This window comes from Rissa tridactyla, chromosome 2 (assembly GCF_028500815.1).
Source record: "Rissa tridactyla isolate bRisTri1 chromosome 2, bRisTri1.patW.cur.20221130, whole genome shotgun sequence".
Taxonomy (NCBI): domain Eukaryota; kingdom Metazoa; phylum Chordata; class Aves; order Charadriiformes; family Laridae; genus Rissa; species Rissa tridactyla.
In genome coordinates, this window is record NC_071467.1 from 118,631,694 (window position 1) to 118,652,888 (window position 21,195).

Sequence of the window (21,195 nt, forward strand, 5' to 3'; positions counted from 1 at the left end):
CAATTCCCTTTGTTGAATTTCATGAAGCTCACATCGACCCATTGCTCCAGCCAGCCAAGGTCCCTCTGAATACCAGTGGGACCATTTGCTGTATTGGCCACTCCTCCCAATTTTGTATCATCAGCAAACTTGCTGAGGGTACACTCTGTCCAGGTCATCAATGAAGAGATTAAATACTATTGGACCCAGTATTGACCCTTGGGGTACTCCACTAGTGACCAGCCTCCAGCTAGACTTTGTGCCTCAGGATCACAACCTTCTATGCCTGGCAGTTCACCCTTTTTCCAGTCCATCTTGTTGTCCACTTATCGAGTCCATATTTCATCAGCTTGTGTATGAGGATGCTATGGGAGATAGTATTGAAAGGCTTACTAAAATTTAGACAAAGAACACCCACTGGTCTCCCCTTATAACCCAGCTAGTTATCTCTCTCACCATAGGGGGTTTTCAGGTTGGTTCTGATATCTAACAGTGCCCCGGGATTTTTTTGTTTTAACAGCAAGAGCTCATTTTTGTCATAAAGACTCCTTGTTCTCATTATCTGCAGTATATTTTAGTTACTTGGGAAGACTCAAAGACAAAAATACGTTCACAAGAACATTTTTTAAAGCCAAACCTCACAGAAGCTCTCCCACAGTGTTTAGGCTTTGCACAGGGATGGTTTGTGACATTGTCCATGCAGAGGTATAGTAAGTTTTATGAACAATAAGAGTGAAGGTCTCATAAGGCAGAATGAAACAAAGGCATTTCTAGTATATATAAACCCATCCCCAGATTTTTCCTACTATTCTCATAGACAAATACATTTAAGAAAATCAGAGGAAGTGTTTGTTGATGAGTAGAGGAAGTTTCTCTCCATTATAACAGTTCCCGTAGAAAATTCCGCTACTAACAATTGCAGATCAGAAGAGAGAACTAAAATAAATAGAGAGAACTAGAAATAGCTGCAACTATTTATTTTCATAAGTTAGGAATCATTGAACTACACTTGAGCGCAAAAGGCAACTGTAAACAAAGTTATGCAAGTGTTGGACAGAAAGAGGTTTGAGCTTTTAGGATTTCAATTTTATTTCACTATTACTTGGAGTCATCCATCAGCAAGTATTTCCATGTTTGACAGTCACAGTATCTCTCATATCTAAACAAGTTGTCAATACTGCAATGGCTACTTAGCTGCTCTAAGTTTAAATACTCAGGTAGCTTTAAAATTACCTATCTCAGAAATTAATGAAAGTTCAGCCACAACAAAAGCAAGTTCTGCAAGACCAGCTTCTTGCATGGTTTGTGACATGTTGATATGCCTTTCAGACAAGTTATAAATGAAGCCAGGAAGGAGAACACCATAGAAACAAGTTTCAGTACAGTTCCGGCACTTTTGCATACGTATTAAATTTCAGACTATTCTTGTTAACACAGTTAAGTTTAAATACAGCTTGGAGAGCCATAAAAGACGCATTCATTTCAGTGTTGCTAGGTGGCATGACCAGATATCCAGGAAGCAGAATAGCTCATCCAACTGCCATCCATCTATTTATGTCTGCAAAATATATACATGCGTTTCTGAGAGTGTTGAAGCTGAACAGGACTGCCCACAGTTGGCAGAGAAAAGCAGGACAAGACAGAAAAGCTTATATTGCCGCGTGTTGCTCTGCCGCTGGTAGCCTGGCTGTATTTTTGCTGAGACTGCATTCTGATTCCCTTCCACCAACATCCAAGAAGGTTGTTAGCCCTCATATGGAGGTAAAAAACCCTGTAGAAAGGCTCTTCAAGGTGAAGGGCAGAACAGAGTACTGCTGGAAGACTAAGATCAGGAGTACCTTTACAGAAGTCAGTGGCCTTATATCAGGCCAAAACAGACCCAGTGTTGTCAGTACAGATACAAGCCCACGCTAAAGTTAAATAATGGGATTTTAACCAATTCAGAGCACAATTTATGTGACAGAATGAATACATTTCTGATGAGTGGCAATGGAATATCACAGCCCTTTTGTCTTGAGTTGTCAGCTAGGAATTACCAAAACCAACTCCAGAGCAGCTAGGTTATGAAGCTCCTAACTTAAAATGATGAGGTAGGCATAAAAAGTAGAAATCAAACACATCGTAAGCAATGACTATGTCATCTTGTATCTTCTAGAAAGAACATAGAAAGGCAAATCCAGCAAAACTTCCCATACCAACAACTTTTTAGAACCTGCTGACAGTGAAACCCAAGGAAAAAAAAAAAATAGACTTCAGAAACCAGATCAAAGCTGTATTCTATGAAGAACTGTGAAAACAAATAGGATCTGACTTCCCAAAGTAGTCAGTGGAAAAGTTCTCATTATCTTTGATGGGACCACAATGCTCATCCATAAACACCACCTGCAAACAGTCATGAGATTCATAGCTCATTCTCACCTCCTCTCCTCATGGGCTTCCTAAAGGCATGTTAGCAAGTCTGGGCAGGGAAAAGGCGGTTTGTTGCATAGGCCTCTGCCTCAGCACCTTTTGTATATATGCAAGCTGATCCTCCAGGAAAGTTTCCTGATGTCTTCATGTATGATACATCTTCATCTTTTCGTCTTAATAATTCATCATATACCCTACAGAAAAGACCATATGCTTTTTTTCCCACTCACTAATTAAAAGGGTCTTAAGACATGCTGCTTCATTTTCCACTAAACTTACATTATCTCATTAACTTTGAACAATATAAACACTGTATTATAAGCATTTTTGTCAAATCACTCAAATGATTGCCACTGTGGGCCACTAAAGTGAGGGTCTTTTTAATATACTCCAAGACTCTTTCACATAATAAGCCTTGAAAGGTAACACAAAATTTTCAAGATGAGTTACCTTCTGCGTCAAGGGCTGGTTCATGAAAGAGAAGTGAATTTATTGATTACCCTTCCTATAGTCATTTACTAGAAATCTTTCAAAAAAAGTTGAATCCTATCTATGCTTTTACTGTTCTGTCTGCAACATTATTCTGAGCAAGAGGTACGGAGCGCTGATACAAACATTGAGGAGGAAACAGCGTTTCAGGTCAGTGAAACAGTGACATAAGGTCACAAAAGGGATTCCCTTAGGTAAAAGTAGTTGTGAAATAGATTCAGGGCATCCCAACAAAAATCCATATTTTGTCATGCTTAGATATGCCATAGAGTCACTATGTGTCACTCAGAGACATGAAAGGGAGAACACGCGCTTGTTATTGTTTGGATATGTATTTGATAAAGCTTACTGCAATGTCTTACATTGTGAAGCGAGACTTAAGCCAGGACTAGCTGAGTAAGGAATTTGATGGATATTTAAATCAAGAAATATTAGGTATGGAGAGAAGAAAAATCACCTAATGCCCTACCAGATCTTGTGATATTTTATACTTCATAACTAGGACCAAGGAAGCAAAATTCCACATGAACAAGCACATCCCATATAAAACAAGAGTGGTTCTCGTCAGTGTAGAGTAAAAAGCACATATATACCAATGCTTCTCTGTTTCTCAGAAAGAAACAAAGACACAAGGCATGTCAGGCAACAGAAACAGGAGAGGTACCTTCTAAGATAAGAATTCCAGTTTCATTGAAGAACCTGAGTGCTGAATTGAACAGATAGTATCCAACAGGCTTTACTTCTGAAAGATGGGATCCTGGATCAGCGACATGCATTCTCTCATGGCATTACAACTTTTTTAGCTGAAGGAGAATGAGATTCTCTTAGAGCAAAATGAATTTAAAGGTAACTAATACTCACACTACTTAGTTCCATGAATTCTCTGCGTTCATTTCTCTCCCTGCCTGAATTTTGTACTGGTTGTGATCAAAACTGGCAGGGTAGTGCAAACCTCAACATTCATCACCTCACAAGGAGGGGCAGCCAAAGGGAGAAAAAATAAAAATCATTAGAGTCCTCATTGTGAGAAAGAAGGTAGCATGGGTTCCCTTTTTATTAGAGATCGGAGAACCTAACCTCAGCTACATAGCCCATACTCCCACACAGACAAAGCATCCACAAGAAACCAGGTTTCCTCCATCCCCCTGCTCAAAAAATTGCTTCTCTGATTTGGAGCCCACTACTTGATTTATCCATTACATAGTCAATGCTGCTGCAACGTAAGTCCCAGTAAGATGGCTATTTTTTTGACATTTTCCAGGTAATTTACAGAAGAACCTGATGTTAACTGCCAACAGAGACTCAGAGTGCATGTTCTCACCTCCTGAGTCTCCAGCATCGACTGAATGCACTTTCCAGACACACAGGAAGGGCTCAGCGGGGACTAATACAAACTCATGTGAACTCACATAGCAGCAAAATGATTCACATAAATAGATGAAGCCCTTCATAAATCAGCTTGATTGTTCATGATGCCCTTGCCACCCATATGTTAGCTATTGAGCAGTTCTATTAAGTATATCAGTATTCTCACTGGGCTGCTACAAAGATATTAAATAAACCTGCTTGGGGCCATGAAGTGGTCTGAACTGGACAGGCAATAAAACACTCTTTGTAGTGCTCTTCCTAGGCCAAATAACTCACTCACTATCTTCAAACAAATAATATAAAAAGTGATTATTTCTATTCCTAACAGAGGTAAATTTGAAGGAGTAGCAACAACTTTCTTGCTGAATATCAATATTGCTGCAGCATGTCACTAATGTGTTTCATTATTGAGCTACACACAGCAGGTCTGTCCTACCAGCAAAATAGCTTTGTTCTTAGTTCACAATGTAGTGTTAATAATGAATGTTTATTACAGCAGCAGCAAATGGCTTCCTGGAGGCTTTTTCTTATCTTTTAACAGGGGAGATTTTAGTCTCTTTTTGTTCAAATTCACACAGAAGAACTAGGAGTGTTAAACACATTCAGTAGCGTTCATTTCACGTGCAGCTTCATAAAGAGATTCTACAAAATCTCACCCTGGGAAGTTGTCTCTTTTGACTAAGAAAAGGATCTACAGCATGTACTGCATTTCCCTTTAGGTAATATCACAGTCAACCTAGTTTGCACACAGTCAGACCTATAAAAGAAGGTTGGCACTGGTAACCTGGCAGGGCAAAGGTGCCTCCTCCCCCCTGCTGCTCCTTTCAGTGCAATGAAGGATGTTTCAGTCTGCCAACTCTTACATTCCTAGGACCAGCAGGGAGCATTTTATGATAGCCACAGCACAAAAATTCCTTAGTTGCACTCTTCCAGCAAGCTCCATTTTGACCAGCTGTTTCATAGGACAGTCTGCTCTACAAAAGGTTAGGGCATCAGGACTTTATTTATCACTACAGGGACCAAGAATTATAACATCTCTTAGACATCTCTTTTTTTTTTTCCTGGATTTTTCTTTTTTTTTTTTTTGTGGTCAAGAAGCCTGCCTGCTGTAGCTGCTTCTCCATTTATTAGGGACCACAGGTCTTGGAAACACATAGCATCCTCTTTCCATTATCAAATTGGCTACATGGGACAGGAAACCAGTCAAAACAGCAGGGAAAGACAGACTGTGAAATCTCCAGAATACCCACAGATAGCTGAGATAAAGAGGACGAGATGATAGAGCAAACAGGCATGCAATTGCAGTCCACCACATTAGTTGGGCTGGTGCTGAGTGGTCATTACTGGTGCTATTTTCTCTTTAGAAAACTACCATATTCTAATTATACACTCTATCTCGTCTCCCTTACAGAGCAATTACAAAAGTACAAAGCATCTGCCCTACCATTAAATTAACTGCAGTCTTTTGGTTTTAGCTTTTTTTCTACTTTGGTGAAGCTACGTGAACAAGGATCCCTGCACTTCAAAATACAGCAAGTGCTCTGCTTTTTAGGATTTGTCTCTGCCTTTGAACCTTGACAGTAAGCAGCATTTATGCTTGAAATTTCTAATGAGGTGTTTAGGACTCAAATGATGTCAGGTGTTATTTGTATTTTAATGGTAGCAATTACATTTGTTTGACAGAAAATTTGCTGTAAAGGAGATACACCGGAGCCTTGTCTTCACCAAGTGCTGCTGCATGTCTCCTTTTCCATCTGTGTTGAGGTCAGTGTCTACCTGTGGATCAAGCAATTTTTGTTCTGGAACAAAAAGAGTCAGGAGTTACGGAAAGGTGTATACAGAATAATTTTCCACCCTCTCATCTTCACTGTGGGAAAGAATTGGACTTCACTACCAGCACTGCTGCCATCTCAGAACTCAGTTTAGTTCCACCTGTGCTTGACAAAGGTTTATCTGTATCTGACTCTAGACTGGGACATCCTTAGATTTAAAGGAACTTTAGATCAGTGCTTTGTACCAAGATCATATCATACTACTATGCTGTCACTTCAGGAAGTCCATCATATCAGGCTCAATGGATGTATTGAAAGAATAAATAATTCATTAAATCAATATGCCTTCTACCACAGCCACGCAGTGCTGCAGTATAGTAGCTCCATATTAATGTCCTAGTTATAAATACTTCAAAAGGATTAATAAATGTTTAACACACAATTTAATGATTAGATTAATAAATTCATAGATTTTTTTAGAGTCCACAAAGTCTATAGCTTTGTTATAGCTTTGTTCTGCTATACCCACAACCGATACAATTTATAGTGCTCAGGTTTGTAACATCTATTATTTGCGTATTTGTCATTGGTAAAGCATTTAGAAATGAAACATCAATATATTAAAACTGAGAATGTGTTCTACTCTACAGATCTTCCTTCGCCACGTCTTTAATATACTAGTATCAAAGTCCTACCATTTCATGCCTCATATTGCCACTTCACTCTCTCCCCCATTAGGGGAGAGTGTTTCAGTGCAGCATTTTGTCTTTCAATGAGACGTTATTCACTTTCTCTCCTGCAAATCTTAAAGACCATTAATAGAGAAATTTGTATTGTTTCCTGCTCAATCTGGTCCTTATCACTTTTACCTGTGTGGAAATCCATAACAAAGTAAAAGCCCTGTCCTTATAACACTATCATCTCTTGCTAATGGAGAAACATAAAAAAGTAAAGCCAGCCTCCAATGGAGGTATTGTCTAATAGGATTTTGTGAGGATCAGACTGATCTCTAACTCCTCATAGCTGCAATAAATCTTAATCTGATAGAGGAATAAGCTGCTGTGTCTTGCTATAAGCAAAAGAACAGAAAAGCAGAAAAAAGTCTTCCAGCTTTCTTCCCCTCTTGTGCAAGGCTGAATGAGGACAGTCACAGGAAGCTGTAATCTTCGCCTCATTAATGGAAGAGGACATTTGGGCTCAAGGCAAGAAAACACCCTTCAAAAAGGCAGTCATGCAAAAGGCTGCAGCAGACTGACTCTGCTGCATTTTCCCTTCTGAGGGTTGTGCCTTTACAAACTAAACACACTACCTCCCACTTCAGGTGCTCTATATAGTTATGGACTGTGTCCTCACATTCCTAGATCTCCATGCTGTGATGTGCTGAATGTCCCTCACAACTCTGAAAGACACACAGTGCGCAGCACTGAAACCTGAGGACCCAGTCCAAATATCCAAATTTCAGCAACAGTGCTCTGTAAAGTTTCCAAAAGCCACATTTCTGAAGCTCTTGAAACCAAGTTGAAGATACAGTCATGGATCCTATTAGAGCCTTTTATGAGATTTCTTACCATTTAGAGCACGCTAATGACTGAAACCCACGTTAGATTAAGAGAATGTTTTCCTGGCAGTTATAATTACAGAAAACAAATAAATAATCACTCCCTGTTGTCAAATAAACAAGGCAGTATACCAAAGACTTTTTTGTTTTTTTACACTAATACAATGGCTAAGACAAGCACTTAGCCTAGTGCTCACCCATTGAGCTACAGTTTAATTCGCAAAGGTGTCAGATTTTCCTCTTACAATGATCTTTAGGTTGTTATGACAAGTCAGAGGCACTGACAGTTCACTAAGCGTATAATTACCACTTACCCTCTTCAGTGAGGTGTTTAGAACATTGATCTTTTCCTTTACTTGCCATAAATATAACTACTTTCCTTATAAAAGCAATTTTAAGCCTCAAGCTTATATTAAATACCAAAGTAACTTACGAGCTAGTTTGAGGTTCCCTTTTCCCATTGTAGAATGATACCTGTAAATTAAGATACTCAAAATTTTATAAAGAAATATACAAAAGCAGAGCAAAGCCAGCATTGCCTCAATAAGGCTGTGCATGTATACACACAAGAGTAAAACATACACAGATCACATATGCACTCCCTGAAGGAGCAGAGAACAGCAAGATATAGTCTACATCTATGTACCACATCTACCTGTTCACAGACGATTCAAAACATCCATGACTGAACATAACTGGGGCTACCAGATTTTCTGTTAACTGTAGCATACAAGAATCTCAAACCCATAATCTGTTCTTGAGATACTTCTGAGATTCAAAGTTCAGTTTTTCCTTTTCTGCTTTGTCTTCCCTCAATTTCCCACTTCCTAGGTAAAAAAGTTGGGAGGAAAAAAGCACAAAAGTATTTCTTAAATTACTTCAGTAAAAATTTCTATCCCTTTCCCCTGATGTAAACAAAACAAAGCAAACAAAAAAGGAGAGATGGCAAGGAGGAGATAGCAATATCCAGAAATATCAAAACGAGAGACTTCTATTGGAAATCAAATGAAAAAGTATATTAGTGTTCTTGTTTAGTCACTTTAAATGTCTGAGGACTATTATCTCTGATTATTCTTATCAACTCCTCTACAGTTTTGATTTAAAAACTGTTGATTTCCAGCCTTCATTGTAGTTCTTTAATGTATGACATTGAAAGTTTCTTGATCTTTCTGAAATGCTGAGTATTTGTGGGTTGGAATGCAGGTAGATGTCAGCTCCATGCTCACATCAATCTTTAAGTGGAACAAAAGTAATCAGGACAAGTGAACCACAGAAAACACGTTAATCTAATACAGTAATCTAATTTTTAAAAAAGTACTTCAGTCTTCTTGTAGTGCATTCTTCGCATCCCTTATTCACACAGCAGCAGAATCAGATGGATATTAAAGTAACATTAAAATGCTTAAAGACTGAGGTCCTATAGGAGCTCACAGATTCACTCTTTCAAAACTCATAGTTTAAGGTTAGGTCAAATGCCGTGACTAAAGCTTGCATAACAGTAAGACTTTGAACACCCTACAGAGATTTTTGCCATGCTTGTAACTTTGTGTGAGGCATTACCTCTCAAGGTCAGGAGGATCAGGCTTTTCTCCTTCAGTTCCTTTCGCGAAATAGTCCAGGAGTGTTACGAAAGACAACGGCCACTATTGAAGTGTCTTCATCCAGACGGATGTTTCTAAAGACATCAATTCCCCCTGCTCTAGCCCTTTACACTGCATGCTCAGTGTTGTGTTCACCGTCCCCTCTGCCAAATCTGCCTGCTACATATGGTGAGGATCACAGAATCCTGAAAAATTCAGCAACTCTCACATCAAGCCACAAGCTGTCACTGATACAGAGGCTAAACAGAGCTTTTATGAAAAGCTGCACATCTGGAAAGCATGGAATCATTGATTCACAAATTAGTATATCAAAGTTAGGTAGGTTTTAATAGAAAAACATTGGAGCTTTAGAAATACTGCCTGGACTTCACATCTGCCATTCTTATCTTTGGATGATATTCATATAAGTTGAGTATTTGGGAATCTTATGGGAAAGTGTTATATACTAGACAGTTTACTGTTAATGAACAGTTTTAAAGGTTTATATGCAGCAATAATAATGACATAAACCATATACAATACAAACCACATGTATCTATATAAACACACACTCATTTTCCCCTGCCTTTTTTTTTTTTTTTTTAAAGCAAGCTAGGTGTTATGGATGCCTTTGCCATTGAGGGACTCTTGTATACATTGCCAGACACTTACTCACAGTCCTAAGAACAACTCCAGCCAAAGACTAGTTCAGTATCTTGTTAGTATCCTGACAGGGGACAAAATTTAATGCCTAAAGAATATAAGAACAGGGCTTCGGAGTAATTTCCCCAACTGTCACAGTCTGTAGCTTGAACACCTCTTGAGCCAAAGGTCTTTTTTAAATATTGAGCTCCTATCAGTGCTTTTTGGCTCACTGGACTTCTCCAGTCTCACAGTTCCACAGCTTAGATTTACGTTGGATAAAGAATCACCTCCTTTCACTTTGAACCTGGCAACTGCTAGTTTCATTTCATGCTCCTCTAGTTCTTTTACTGGAGAAGGTACCAAATAACTGATCCCTCTTCATCCTCTCCATGCTGCTCAGTATGTGAATCAAAATGACAACTTACTCTGGCAAAAGGGCCAGGAACCGAATAGACGTCATGATCTCAATCTGCTCTCTTGATATCTAGGTTGAGGAACATGACACGCAGCTTTTCCAGATTGTTTCCTGAACCTAATCTTACTGAAGAACAGCTGTACTGGAGTCATATACCCCAGTATCTATTCCAGCAACCTTTTGTTGCCAATAGCTACAACAGGATGCTTAGTGAAAAGTACAAAAATATGGCAAACATTTCTCTCTTACATGCTTTTATCTTCTAGCAATCTTTACTTCCAACCTGATGTGGTAGTAACTGTGATGATATCAATACATTCATTATTCTAGGTCCAGAAGCACTTCACACACTGTGGGTTGCTGTAGTCAGTTTATGGCACAAAGAACAGACACATGCAGGTGGCAGATGAGAGCAGAACCAGTACTCCTGAATGCCGAGCCGTTTGCCTTTCCTGCACTGTGCAGTTAGCTCTGCACAGCTTAACTGGGAGAGAGAGATGTAATATAAGTTTTGTATAGAAAAGACTACTTTGTGCTCATAAATAGGATTCTTTTTTTTCCTTTTATGAAGGGTCAATACATTCTGAGGCTTGCAGAAATATGCAGAATGGGTTGGTTCACACTCAGCATTAACTTGCAGGATTGCAGGAACCAACAAATATTTTTTAATTAATATGTCCAACTTATTCATGTAACCACTTTATGCACAGGCATAAAATATCAATTTTGAATTCTCATAATCAACTCCAAAAGAGGAGCAACCCACACAAATTGACAGTACTGAAGAAGAGTTTGCTAGTACATTCACACTGAATGAGACACTGGTAAGAAACTTGGTACAGAGTTTATCCAGGAGAGCATACTTCTATGGGAATGTTATTTACAGTGAGCCTCATTAAATGTTGTTCACATTCAGAGGATAAGTCTTACTTCTCAATTCTAAGCTGCCATATTTACCATCTGGGGTGCATAGCTCTCTGGCAATTTCGTACTCTATCTATTGGCACTTGATTTTTTTTTAAATATCGCTAAGCAATATTTTACAAGCATTTGCATTCTCAGCATAGCTGCACCCACATTCAAAGATGACATGCTTTTGCCTTCTCCTGGAAAAAACAGCTTCAGCATTTCTTGCAGCTCTAATCTAAAATAAGTAATTTTAAACCTAAAGTCCTTTTTTGCTACTCAATAGAAAAAAGACAGAGCTGAGAAATCTGACCTTTTTTCCAAGTTTCTGTCAGGATTTTTCAGGAGTTTTAACAATCATTATAGGAAACTTTCAAATTATATCCAGAAAAGAAGTCCCTGGAGTTAATCAGAAACAAGTCCACTTAAATGTTTGTTTGTTGAAGAACCTTAATGTTTATGTTTTCATATAAAGAAAAAAACTAAAGATCCCTGCTGAAGTTGAATTTTAATTGCCACTAGTTTTGCTAAAGAATTTCTCTATATTTCTATTTAGTTCTCTTTCACTACAACTGCCATCCATCTAAAGCTGGCTTGATACAGCTCATCAGGATTCTTAAGCAGTGACATACAGACTTTGTAAGAACTCATTTTATTCATGCCATGTGCAATTCTAGTTATAAAATATTAAAGCAGGACCTGTAGACAGCTGAACAGTTAAAGAAGAAACTAAAAAATCCCAAGCAATTACACTCTGCTCAAATCAATCACGCAAACTTTAGGGCTCAGAGTATACTGGACTGATTTAAAATTTGCATAAGTCCTTCCTTTTGTCAGTGATGCTCTCATCTGAGCTGTCCCACTGAAAGGCCTCACCTGTAATCTAATCCGCCATGGCATCACTCTTAATTCCTGTATTTTCAGCAGTTCCTTGATGTTCACAAGTGTGGTACAGATCAATTCCTTAACAGAAAGTTCTCATCTTTCTCCTACAAGGGAATGAATCTTCCATGTTTATCTGAATCTAGCTTTGATTTCTTAGTGAACATAAAATTCAACTGAACAGATCTAGTGCTACCACTGGAAATTTGCCAGCGAAGCTGGAAAAGATTAGCCAAAAGTGGTAAAATCTGCAGCACCCAGCCCTCCACACAGGGACCATTCCAAAGAAGGCAGAGATTGTCCCCATGCTAAATTTTTCCTGCTCCTTCTTTCACACCCTGAATCAACTGTTCCACCAAGGCAAGGGTGTTTTAAAGCACCATAAAGAAGGAAAGTCTTTGGACTTTGCTGTATCACAGCCAGGCTGGTGAAGGGCTTTAGGTGCCATGTGGAGCCAGAAGACAGCGTAGTGTTTCAGAGGGTATTTAGCATTTGACAATATGAATCTCCCTACAGAATAAGGCAAGAAAGAAATCAGAATCAACTTGCAGGTTCCATCTCTCCATGTGATCTTCCCATTTAGGAAAGTAATGGCCCTTTTTTGGCACAGTAGGGAGTGGGGAGGGATAGTTAGACAGGCAACGAAAGCAAGACTATTGAAACCATCACAGGAGAATCAAGAAGAACATCTGGTGCAGAATGCTTCTATGACACCTGTGTCAACAGAGTGAAGTGCCACCTACACAGAGAAGGAGACTGCTCAAGGGGGTGTGCCAGAAGAGGTGATCTCCTTACACTTAATAATCTGTTAGTGAAAATAGAAGAGGCCTCAGGGGGAGGCTGCCTGGCTGGGGTAGAAGCAGAGCAACCTGGCCTTAGAGCAAGGTACCAGTGCTTAGTGCTGCTGCTGCAGAGTGTTGTGAGCAGTCTCCAGACTTGCTGAGCTAATGCCTATAAACCAACAGGAAATAAGACTGATTTTTGACATTGGTGTCACACCCATTCCAGCTACTGGTATCCCATCCCAACTGAGATGCAAGACATACACAGCAGAGTACACTCACACTATGCTTCATATTTCTCTTACAATTCCTGTTGACTGTTCTCTTTTAGCACTTTCATTTCATCCACCTCTTACTGCTTCAGTTAATCGGAAAGAATATTCAGCTGTCTTAATACAGGCCTCACCATATAAATATTCTCATGTCTTAATTGCCATTTCATTATTCAGAAGAGAGAACTGAAAAAGCTCTTCATGCTTCAGTGAAAACTGTAATACTACTTGTATTTTGACATGGCAAAGAAGAATTTGTTGCATTCGTTATTTATTCAAAGGGACAGCATAGTTCCAGCATACAATTTATTCAGAGCAGACATTTTATTAGTTAGCTCTTTCAAAAGAATGCAACACCAAGAAACACACTGACAAAACACAGCGATCCTCATTTTACCTTCACATTAAAAAAAAAAAAAAAAATCTCACAGCGATGCAGTTAGGAAGTCACTCACCCAAACACTGCAAGTATGGGACACCGTAAAGAGAAGAATAGCACTAAGCTAAGGCTGTGTGCTTGGCATTTCATATGGCATCAACCCCAGACCACATAAAGCTAACTCTGGTATCAGCAATGCCTGCAATACAGAAATCTCCTCAGAGCATTCTCAGCCAAACAGATGCTTTAGTGTCCTCCTTAGCCTGAAAAATTAAGGACCCTATCGACCTCTCCCTTATGTTACTTTAGGCACATCTTTTTTTGAAAGGAAAAAAAAAGTTCCTTCGTTTCCTGAAATCACTAAAAGCCAAGCTTGAATTTCTAAGTCAGAGGTTATATATTCTATGCAGGTAGGGCTACCACCCAACAAATGACTGAGCATCTATCCTCTTTTGTATTACTTCTGTATGATGTCATCAATTTGTCCAATGTATCCCTTAAACTGTACTATTGGTCAGAAAATCATGACTGAAATGCCACTTCTGCTAAGCCCAAGGCAGGCTGACGAAAAAAAAATATCAAAGACAGGAATGTGTCTACTAGGGCCCAGATTCTGCAGACATTCACTTAAGTGTATCAATTTTGCTCATAAGCAATTTAATGGGACTATTGCTCACAAAGTCACCTAGGGGAATAAGGGATTTATAAAAACAGAGTAATATCCATTTCCTGAATCACTTTCCATTCTCTAGCAGGGCTGGATGTTATCATTTGTTTATCTATAATTTAAGTATGATTTTATTAATGTAGGAAATAAATGTATTCATTCAACAGGAAAGCTCCCATTCATGTTTATAAAGCTTTGAGTTTGTCTTGTTCATTGTATTTTAACTAGGTACTTCCCAAAAGCCTTTAAAATGTTCAGCGTAGAGAACAGATTTGGAGAACACATTTGCAGAGTCAGAGAATTGCCAAGGTCGGAAGGCCACCAGATCCAACCACTCTACTCAAAGCAAGGTGGACTACAGCAGGTTGCTCAGGTTTTGAGAATCTCTAAGGACAGAGGCTCCACAACCTCCAAGGAACTTATTACAGTGTCTGACCACAATTCAAAAGCAAAGCAGACTGTTCTTAAGTTTAAGTGCATTTCCTGTAATTTGGTTTGCAGCCATTTCCTCTTGTCTTGTTCTCTTGCCCTGGGAACTACCTGGAAGAGTCTAGCTCCATCTTTCCTTCTCCCATTAGATGTTTATACACCTTGATAAGTTACCCCCTGAGCCTTCTCTTCTCCACACTAAACAGTCAGAGTTCTTAGCCTCTCTTTGTATAACAGGTGCTCCAAGCCCTTATTCATCTTCATGGTCTTTCACCGGACTTGCTCCAATATGTCCATTTGTCTCTTGGACCACGGAATCCAGGACTAGGGCATAGCACTCCTGATGTGGCCTCACCAGTGCTGAGCATAAGAGAAGGATCATCTCCCTCAGCCTGGCAACTCTGTTTCTAATGCAGCCCAGGATGTTGGCATTCTAGCCACAAGGGTGCATTTCTGGCTTCTTGCCCACCAGGACCCCCTAGGTCCTTTTCACCATCACATTTTCTTTTGATTTCATATTCCAAATTTCTGTCTTGAAAGGTAAGTGCCAATAAATCTCATCTGTTTTTGATCTGCATTACCTGTAGCACTCTTTAGCCTCAAAATGGCCAAAAACTTCCATGTGAACTAAGTCAGTGAAAATGCTTTTAAAAAGCCTAGTATAGCTACAGGTAAAAGAACACAATGAGCCTGAGTAATTTTTATTGTACAGTTAATTTTGATTTGAAGTAGTAAGGCTGTCTATATGATCATAAGCGTATCTGCATGGTAATGTTTACTTGGCAAGTTCACGCACTAGCCTGAGTTGCTGGTGCTAATAAATCAGGCAGTCTTCCATCTTCCATAATAGATCTATGCAAAGATCTATTGACATATGAAAATATTTTCCCAGAACAACAATTCCAAGGATTCCCCATTACCCCCTGACTTAGTTTCACAGCTGACAGTCCTTAGCCAGAAAGCAACAAGGGTACCATTCAAAGAATACAATAACAAGGTCAGAGGAAGAGGAACATTCATCCTTATTTGCTTCAGTTTTAAAAGGAAATCAAGTTCCTAAATGCTTCAGTGTAATTTGTGGGTGATTGACTCCAGTGTGTTTTAATACTTAAATGGCCATAGAGCCAAACTATCACAATACCATCAGCAGGACTGTTTGGTTATCCAGGCTTATTCCCATTTCACTGGGAACATCTGGAGCTACGAACCAGTGCAAACAGAAATAAGAAGGCATGAAGTTTTCTAACAGATGTTTAAATAGAGAACAGAATTAAAAATACAGATGCCTAACAATGAGGGTATTTAATTTAGAGAATAAATATTGTGCCAGAGTGCCTGCCTGACTATTTTTGGCCACTCTCTTCAGAAAGTTAAATTTTGCTGTACCCAGCCACAGCTCCCACTGCTGAATCTTGGGGCAAGTTTAGCTAGGTATTCAGAGCCCTAGAAATGCGCAGCTGTGTGAGCTCTCCAGCCACAACCATTACTAACAGCCCACCTTTTCCCATGACAGCTTGCTTAGTCCCCTTGCCCCAAACATTACAGTAATTCCACTAAACTAATTTCATAAAACAGTTTCAGTATTACAGAATATTTTAAGACCACAGGACTTTGGTTCCTAAATGCTCTTGATAATTCCACCCACACATCTTTCTTTGCTAACCCCACAATGAGTAAGTGTGCTTCTAATTGCTCAACAACAACAGTTTCTCCTGTCCACCCAAATAAAATAGATCTAAAATAAAAAGAACTGGATGACTGTTAAGTTCACAGTTCTGAAACTGCCACATAGGCATGTCTGAAATACAGGTTGATCATTACATTAAGTACTACGACAGAAAACAGCATGAAGACAAATGCTGACAGTTTAAAACAAAGTTAAACACTTTTTTCTTCCCCAAGTCTTCTTTTTACTAATACTTAAAATGCACTACTGATGATCCTTTCTGCCTCAACAGATCCAGGAGGACATTATTTACAACTCATTTCCACAATTGCCAGGAACTTTTGGAAATCACATCCACTAAGAACTTCAACAAAGAACAGTGGAGATAATCTGACACTGAAGCCATACACGTTTATGCAAGTACCAGAACTGACAACCTCTCAATCACATAGCATTAACAGGAGCAAAACTACAGTCCACCACTGTCAAAACATCCATATATCTCTGAACGTGACTACTTAACAAGGATTCACCCCCTGCCATGTGCTTGTATGTGCATACAGGGGCTGCTTTCTTCTTTTTCCACACCTCCTCTACCACACTTTCCTTTTCACCATCCCATGTCTTAGACTCACTGTGGTGTTTGCCCTTGCACCAGTGCTCTATCGTTCTCATTTACCCAGACTTGAGTTTCAAAATCCGGTTTCCTAAATTAAGAGTCCCTGTGCTCATGCACTTCCCATCACAATCTTTTTTTTTTTTTTTCCCCCCTCCTGCTGGAGGGGGAATTTGTTCCCACTAACCTTCCCAGGAAGAGCCCTGTTTGTGCCCCACTCCTCTCCTATAACAAGCCTTTTTTTACCTCTCCCCATCTGTCCTGGTTCCGGTGGGGATAGGGTTAACTTTTCCTGGTATTCCATGCCATGTGAGCCACGCCCACCCTGAGCTGCCGGGGGAGGGGGCAGGAAGTTGCTGCTTAAAAGCGGGCTGGGGCGGCCCGGGTCCGGCCGGCGAGCGGTGAGGGAGCGGCGGTTCCGTAATCGCGTTTGTATATTCCCCTATCCGTGTTGTTGTTGTTGTTGTTGTTGTTTGCCTGTTCCCTTTGCTGTTCTATTAAACTGCCTTTGTCTCAACCCAAGAGTCTTGCCTTTTCTTACGATTCTTCCTGTGTTTGGAAGGCACGAGCGAGCGACACGTGGTTCTTTGTTGCTGTCTGAGGCTAAACCACGACAGTCCTTTTTGGCGCCCAACGTGGGGCTCGAAGGGTTGAGATAACGACAGAATCCAACTAGAACGTGGAAAAAACGGTTTTGGTTTTTTTTTTTGTATGCATTTATTTTATTAGGTAAGTAGTCACTGGTCATCATGTTGCTTGGTTTGTTCTCATGGCTGTGTTACATAAATTCCTATATGGCTTATGTACTCCCTGCGATGCTGTTTACCATGTCTGGAACAGGGATGAGGATTATCATTCTGCTGTCCTGTGCGATATCTGTTTATGATATGATAACATCACTGTTCAGACGGCTATTTTGGGGTGTTTATGCGGTTTTGCTGTCCTGTCCGTACATTGGACACCGTCTCTCAGGATTTGTTAATAATTTCCCCAGCCCTTTTGCCTCCCTTTTCTCCTTCGGGTCAGGTATGACAGCTTTTGAGAATTTTGAATATCCTTGGGATACTCAAACTAGCGTGTTCGTAGTGCTATGTCTCCTGAATACGTTCCAGGTCTTGTTTAGGGTTAAGCGACTATTTAAGACTACCACCCGGAGATCTGCTCCGAGGCTGGATAGTCAGGGGTGGCATGGCATGTGGGAGAGCATGGGCAGGTACCTAGAGAACTACTCACCTCCAATGGTCTGGGACTTCACCCCTGAACAATTACAGGACCCTGATCAAGTGGTAGAATATTTGAAGGGAAAATGCTGTGGCTATTCTAGAGAGGCACAACTCACCGCGCTGTGCTGGGCCCTGGCCAGTATCTATCAGGCACTGCTCAGAATTATGCAGCACCCTCAAGGGGAAGAGATGGAAACCAGACCTGCGGCGGCCCCTGCGGCTGCTGCAGCCCCTGCTGCAGCCCCTGCGGCGGCCCCTGCGGCGGCCCCTGTGGCTGCTGCAGCCCCTGCTGCAGCCCCTGCGGCGGCCCCTGCGGCTGCGGCGGCCCCTGCGGCGGCCCCTGCGGCTGCGGCGGCCCCTGCGGCTGCTGCAATCCTTGCGACGGACACTGCGGCTACTGCAATCCTTGCGACGGACACTGCGGCTACTGCAATCCTTGCGACGGACACTGCGGCTACTGCAATCCTTGCGACAGACACTGCGGCTACTGCAACCCCCGTGGTAGCCACTGCCACTGAACCAGGGAACCAACCCATGCCAGTATCAGTTGCCCCCATACAGAAGAAGAAGTACACAAAGAAATCAGTTCGCTTAGTAAGAGATGATGATGAACCAGGGCCATCACGAGAGCAGGAGGAAGAGGCAGAACCAGAGATAATTACTCGATCCCTATCCTTGAGTGAGCTGCGGGATATGCGAAAAGATTTTAGCCGACTTTCAGGCGAGCACATTGTCACCTGGCTGCTCCGGTGCTGGGATAATGGGGCCAGTAGCCTGGAATTAGAGGGTAGGGAGGCCAGGCAGCTGGGATCCCTGTCTAGGGAAGGCGGCATTGACAAGGCGATCGGGAAAAAGACCCAAGCCCTCAGCCTCTGGAAACGACTCCTATTAGGCGTGAGGGAGAGGTACCCCTTCAGCGAGGATGTTGTATGTCAGCCAAGCAAGTGGACTACCATGGAAAGAGGTATCCAGTACCTGAGAGAATTAGCCGTGCGGGAGATGATTTATTATGACTTGGACAATGCAGACTTACCCACAGACCCTGATGAGGTGCGATGCACAAGGCCCATGTGGCGGAAGTTTGTACGGAGCGCACCATCGTCATATGCCAACTCCCTGGCAGTAATGGAATGGAAAGGTGAAGAGGGACCAACGGTGGATGAGGTAGCTGGCCGGCTCCGGCGATATGAAGAAAGTCTCTCTTCCCCCCTTGTCTCAGCTGTGGAGAAACTGTCGCGAAAGGTCCAGCAACTTGAAGAGAATATGTCCTACTCCCCACCTGCACGGGCCAGCATCTCAGCTATTAGAAGCAGGCATTTCCCCACTCAAGAGAGAGAGTACAGAGGGTACACACCACGAGGCACCCTGTGGTTCTACCTGCGGGACCACGGAGAGGACATGAGGAAGTGGGACGGACAACCTACTTCGATCCTGTGGACACGGGTACAGGAGTTGCAAGGAAGGACAACCACAAAAGGGGATCCCTCCAGGAAAAGTGCCGCCCCAGTTTCCAGTGGGCCGTTCCCCAGACAAAGCAGAAGGCTTGATCTTGCTTCTGATCCTCTTGAAGGAACTTCCAAGTCATTTATGCAAGAAGTGAGTAATGGATACTATGACCAGTATTAGGGGGGCCCTGCCTCCGGCCAGGTGGAGGAAAGGGATAACCGGGTTTATTGGACGGTGTGGATTCGATGGCCTGGCACATCAGACCCACAGGAGTATAAGGCTCTAGTGGACACGGGTGCGCAGTGTACTTTAATACCATCAAGCTATAGAGGGGCAGAACCCATTTGTATTTCTGGGGTGACAGGGGGATCCCAAGAGTTGACTGTACTGGAGGCAGAAGTGAGCCTAACTGGGAATGAGTGGCAAAAGCATCCCATTGTGACTGGCCCAGAGGCTCCATGCATCCTTGGTATAGATTACCTCAGGAGAGGGTATTTTAAGGACCCAAAAGGGTACCGCTGGGCCTTTGGCATAGCTGCTTTGGAGACGGAGGAAGTTAAACAGTTGTCTGCCTTGCCTGGTCTCTCGGAGGATTCTTCTGTTGTGGGGTTGTTGAGGGTCAAAGAACAACAGGTGCCGATTGCTACCACAACGGTGCATCGGCGGCAGTATCGCACTAACCGAGACTCTCTGATTCCCATCCATGAGCTGATTCGTCAACTAGAGGTTCAAGGAGTGATCAGCAAGACTCGCTCACCCTTTAACAGTCCCATATGGCCGGTGCGAAAATCTAATGGAGAGTGGAGGCTAACTGTAGACTATCGTGGTCTGAATGAAGTCACGCCACCGCTGAGTGCTGCTGTGCCGGACATGCTAGAACTCCAGTACGAACTGGAGTCCAAGGCAGCCAAGTGGTATGCCACGATTGATATAGCGAATGCATTTTTCTCAATCCCTTTGGCAGCAGAGTGCAGGCCACAGTTTGCTTTCACTTGGAGGGGCATCCAATACACCTGGAATCGACTGCCCCAGGGGTGGAAACACAGTCCCACCATTTGCCATGGACTGATCCAGACTGCACTGGAACAGGGTAAAGCTCCAGAACATCTGCAGTACATTGATGACATCATTGTATGGGGAAACACAGCAGAAGAAGTTTTTGAGAAAGGGAGTAAAATAGTCCAAATCCTTCTGAACGCTGGTTTTGCTATAAAGCGAAGTAAGGTCAAGGGACCTGCGCAGGAGATCCAGTTTTTAGGAATAAAATGGCAAGATGGACGCCGTCAGATTCCAATGGATGTGATCAACAAAATAGCAGCTATGTCTCCACCAACTAGTAAAAAGGAAACACAGGCTTTCTTAGGTATTGTGGGTTTTTGGAGAATGCATATCCCAGATTACAGTCAAATTGTAAGCCCTCTGTATCAAGTAACCCGGAAGAAGAATGATTTTAAATGGGGTCCTGAGCAACGACAAGCTTTTGAACAAATCAAACAGGAAATAGTCCATGCAGTGGCCCTGGGGCCAGTCCGGGCAGGACAAGATGTTAAAAATGTGCTCTACACTGCAGCCGGGGAGAACGGCCCTACCTGGAGCCTCTGGCAGAAAGCACCAGGGGAGACTCGAGGTCGACCCCTAGGGTTTTGGAGTCGTGGATACAGAGGATCCGAAGCCCGCTACACTCCAACAGAAAAAGAGATATTGGCAGCATA